The 5,577-nt window shown below is 43.2% G+C and overlaps 1 pseudogene; it reads left to right on the forward strand.

The window, feature by feature from the left end:
* The first annotated feature begins 4,565 nt into the window (after positions 1 to 4,565).
* Positions 4,566 to 4,683, forward strand: LOC124614332 (annotated as a pseudogene).
* Positions 4,684 to 5,577: the final 894 nt, after the last annotated feature.

Below are 5,577 nucleotides of genomic sequence, written 5' to 3' on the forward strand. Positions count from 1 at the left end.
AACGGAGATGAAGGACTTTATGTGTAAAACTACAACGATGTCCAATAATAAAAGGGATGTAGATATTGATATTTCCAGAGCCACAGCCGTCAGGGGGCGGTTTTTCCAATAATTCGCTCATTGTAGAATGTCATCTGATTGGGTCTGAAATTCTAATATTTAATTGTAATTACACTGATAAATTACCCAATGGTTTCCTAGGATGACATTGTTTGGCATGCAAGGCGCATGGTAGACATAGCCATTGCCAGAACAAATGGGCATTTCCGGCTTAAGGCTCTCACAAATGGCGGATACAAAGAAAAGTTCCGACTGGCCGATTAGTCAGTTCCTGCCCACAGCTGCTGGGGCAAGTCCCAGCGGCGGCGCCATCGCGATTGCTCTATAGCGAACTAATACTCAGCTTGCGTTGGGCTGCCTCTGTGATCACGTACATTGCATGTATTCTCTGCATAAATTTCAGCAACTCAGTATCGATGAATGGCAAATATTGGCGCCGGATGTATTTATAACATCCGAATTCCTATTACTCCAATCACCCCCAGGGTCCTCCATGGCTGGGGGGTGGTGCACTCTGGCATACATGTGCGTCCACAACCGTGACGTCTGAGTGCTGGTGCTGGGGCTGTATGAGGGGATTGGTGCACTGTGTGAGGACATCGCGATATGAGCGTGTGACATGTGCGAGTATTTCAGCGATCTCCAACATCTCGACACAGCAACTACTGCTACGGACTGGACTGTGGTTTAAGCGTGTCATATCAAGTAATTCTCATTACATCGCAGTGGACTCTGTCTTGCAAAGGTATTTGTTGTTGCTGAGTCGACCCTATCACATAGTAGGAGAGAACCAATTTAAGGATTCTATAGTGCTTTCAAAACACACCTAGAGTGTCCACTTCAAAAGTTACCTTTTAATGGTTTATCTTGATTTTTAATTTGAACTCGACAAGACTACCACAATTGAAATCACATTGTCAATAATGAAAATTCAATCATCACTTCTTATTCAACATTGTTATTTCTTAAAGTTCGTTGTTCCGCTATAGAATCTGAAAAACGCTCACCGTAGTCCTCCTGACCCCGGGCAGGCAGCGTCTTTGAAGATCTTTTTGCAGACATCGTAGTCGACATATCGCTTCCATCTCATATGACGCTATGTGCTTCTATTACAAGCTGAACAGCGCTACATTAATTATTTTCCCTTCACTGAGTGTGTTTACCATTCATAGGTGTGAATTTTGTTATTTAATATTGGAAATGAACAACATTTTTTTTTAGAGTTGATGCAGACTGATAGTATTCACAGTAACTACCGTAGCATATTAGAACGTACTCAAACTTCATTATCGATATGGAAATAATCATCGTGATTTCATTCGGCACTGAATGCTGTCTCTTGTCTGAAGGCACTGAACGCTACAACTTCCGTGAACAGAAAAACTTTGTTCTACTGCGAGACGCTATTACTTTTTTGCCAGCCACGAACAACATTATCTACTCGCATTCCATTATTGTTAGGCACAGATTTGTCAGACATGGCAAGCCACTCACCGTTGGTTGAAACAACCGAAAACTTAAGATAAGAAATATGTGTCAGTACTTCGATAACTAGACTAACTAGACACGAGGCCGCAGTCTCCAAGACCCCTACTGCAGCTTCGCTCAAGGCACCATTACCTGTAGTAGCCGGTGTACATAAACAAGTTGGCAAGCGCTGGCACGTGGCACGACTCGTCCGACCTGTCTGGATCAAAACCAGCTTTCCGTTCGCGACGCGCTTCGCCTTGAGTCGGCTCTTGAGACTTGATGACTCCCAGCTGTACGTGGCCCAACGTCGGAAATTCAAACACGACTGCGCCTCCATGATCGCCCTTGCATATGGTCTGAAAACAATGATAACTCGTTAGGGTAATAGCCAGGCAAATTCTTCAAGGAAGTTGTTGAGAAAAAAAGTATACAAGCATTCTCTTGCTGAAATGGAACAACAACTAAAGGATTACTTTAATGCAAGAGAGAGGATGCGACGCCTGTTTATAATGTACATCGAGCATCCTCATTAACACATGGCTACCAAAATAATTCGTCCTGTCCAATGTGTGGTATCAACGTTCGATACCACACTTGTTAGGGGTTGCAGTTATCGACCGCGATCCGTACCAGTATCGCTGGACCAGTGGGTCGCGACTAGCGCCGCTCCGCGGCTTGCAACAAGTCTAGCGTGCGCTCGGCCGCTCTTGTTCGGAACGTCAAGTACGAAAGTAGTATAGCCTCCAGCTGATAGGAAGCAGCCTCTAACGACGCTGCTTAGTTAAAGTATGGCCTATATGATGCCTCTACAGCTCTCTGTTTATAATTATATTCCTCCTAACTATGAAGACTCCTGTACCACCAATTAAGTGCAATAAATTATTTTTTACCAACGACTTCTAATTATTTTAGTGGCTGCAGACCCAGACCATGCAGCCAGCTCCTTATCGACTTCACTGACAAACCTTATATATATGCAGAGAAGTCGTTCACATTGGCGACGATTCGTTCGTCGTCGTCATAACACTAAGTTTATTTGTTATTACCGTGAATGAATTTAGTATGTATTGCGATGTATAGTATAATGCAATACATGGGACAAATACGAACGCTCTTTTGTAATGGAAGCGGTTAATACTTGTGGAGTTTCTTCTGTGCTGAATGCTAACACAATAACAAGAATCAAAACAAAAAATGATACACGCAACATTTCCTACAGTTACAACTGCATGTTTTTCGAGTTTAGTGACTCATATTTCCTGTCCACAATGACGGAAACGGAGAGTGTTACACCGTGAAGCACCAGTCTCATATTTATCAAACTTTTTGGAGATATTCATCTCATAAATGGTCTCTAATGCTTAAACTTACATTCGGAAACTTACATTAAACTTACATACTTCAGTATGAGGTTTGCCCCGAGGAGCACAGATATACTCGTGTATTCATTATGGCACGGAAGCAAGCAGACTCTAAACATATTGACGAATTTTTGCCATGCCTGAAAAGGATCCATACACTCCTCAAGATGTTTATGGTCTGAAATGCAGTCGGGAGTCTTGCATTTTCCTGCTGGAATATGCAATATCCCGTCCTGGTGATGAAGGATATGACAACACGGTTTAGAAGTTCTTGCCACAAATTGACAAAATTCTGCCTCCCTTCAACTATTATCAAGTTAATCCCGTTTTTGTGCTCGCACCGTAATGTCAGGACCTGGACAGGTGAAGGTGTGGAATCATTACTGCCTGTGAGCTTCCACAGCGCCGTAATACATACTTGTAAGCGTCGATCAGACCGCTTTAGACATCAGTGAGACTCATCACTTAACAACACACACGTCATTCAGTGTCCCGTTTGACTCTCTACCTAAACCACTCAAATCACCGTTGCCTGTGATATCCTCTCTCCCGAGCTCAATGTAGTTCCGTCAATTTGTTGGTGATGACACTCCACCTGTAACTTATGCCCGCATTCCAGCTCTCGTAATCTGTCTACTCATAAGAGTCAGTCAAACAATCCTACGAAATAACTCGTAGTCTAGGTCTCTGGGACGACTTGCACCTACTCTTACTACCACACTATCGTCCTGAGCCAGTCTCTTCACCACTCGTTCTACAGTCATTGCACTACAGTGAACTAATTGTCAGTATAACAATCATATGGGCGCTATACTCCCCATCCCAATTATTTCGAAACTAGACCATAATACAACTTCTTTATTATCATTCTGATGAGATTTGCGTACCTACAACATTGACTCTCTTGTTTACTGTTCTGTGAACCATTGGCCTGTGGTGAAGAAATGGACCAACTTGTTCATTAATTCACATCACTGCATGAAAACGAGTGTACTGTAAGTTTCGACGCTTGTGCCAGGCAACCACAGAGCCCGACTAGCACGGAATTGCTAACCTAACTTCATGCGAAAGTTTAGAAAAGGAGAAAGACAATGAGGATGCTTCAAAGATATACCATGGATCGAACTTTATCTTGTCATATTTCTATACTTGGTCACTGCCAACCAACAGGGTTTCCTGCCCCCCTCCCCGGCCATTATTTTGAATACGGAGCCATTTCTCAGAGACCCTGATAATTGGCATTCGGTCTCTGAAGTTCTAAGTCAGTAACTGATCTGTCAGAGCATAGAGCATCTGACTCGTTTTGTGGATTCAGGTATTGGAATGAGTTTTTTACTAATAATATCGAGAGATCCGTTTACTTTCAGGGTTATCTATGTTAGCAAAGTGCCATGAGGCCATCAGATTATGGTTATATTTGTAAATTCTGTTGGAAGAGTGCAGTCTGATCGCGACTGGTTTGTGCAATGTTGAACAACCGGTATGTGGTTACGAATCACATGCCTTAGGTATTAGAACCTAGTTAATATCCTGTAACAGATAGTTCACATAGGAATTCGGGTATACTTAATACAGTTGTAGCATTTCCTTCATCGCGACTAGTATGCCCATCTTTGTTCACCGCCGATTCATGTTTTCGTTTTTCCACAGTTGTTGAATTATGGTAGTTCTACGGGCAACGGCATTGCCGCAGTGGATACACCGGTTCCCGTGAGATCACCGAAGTTAAGCGCTGTCGGGCGTGGTCCGCACTTGGATGGGTGACCATCCAGGTCGCCATGCGCTGTTGCCATTTTTCGGGGTGCACTCAGCCTCGTGATGCCCATTGAGGAGCTACTCGACCGACTAGTAGCGGCTTCGGTCAAGAATACCATCATAGCGACCGGGAGAGCGGTGTGCTGACCCCACGCCCCTCCTATCCACATCCTCCTTCGAGGATGACACGGCGGTCGGATGGTTGCGGTAGGCCACTCGTGGCCTGAAGACGGAGTGCTTTTAAGGTAGTTCTACAGCGTAACAAATAAGTTTAAGTTTTTTAAATGAGTTTCAGTCAATTCTAGTGTTGGTTTCTCTTAGGACAGCAGGACCATCCTCCCACGTGCTCATTTTTCACAGCTGTCAAAGTATAGCATTCTGCAATGTTGTATGTATTAAATTCTGGATACAACGAGTCACTAAACGTCGAGTGAAATATTAATCAGTGCCTATATTGTTCTGAGAATTATTTGAGCTTGTCATTCATGGCTGTGTGTATTTAGAATGGGCTTCACCCACAGCCACACTGATTATATATTAAACTAATCCACCAGTAAAGATAAAAGAGAAGTTTTTGAGACGATTTGAATACATCCTTATGTTTGTTTATTTGTTATTATCGTGTCCGTTTTCGTCCCCCATTAGCCCAGGTGCACATGGTTTCAAAGCTATCAAGCAGTGGTGCTCTCCATTGTGTAGAACATTTCAGTCTGTGTATAACAAATAACTCGATGCTATGTGCATCATACTTCAGTAATCATTTTCCTCAGTTTTTGCGATCCTGTGGATATGGATGTGTGTTTGATATGAATTTCACAAGCTAGACAGTGCGCTCGCTCTTTGTTCAGCTATCCCACCCTAGCTTGTAGCCTATTTGTTTGCCCACAATTTTATTAAGTGGATGAACATGGGGTGGGCTAATAATGTGAAT

This window comes from Schistocerca americana, chromosome 4 (genome assembly GCF_021461395.2).
Source record: "Schistocerca americana isolate TAMUIC-IGC-003095 chromosome 4, iqSchAmer2.1, whole genome shotgun sequence".
NCBI classification, from domain to species: Eukaryota; Metazoa; Arthropoda; class Insecta; order Orthoptera; family Acrididae; genus Schistocerca; species Schistocerca americana.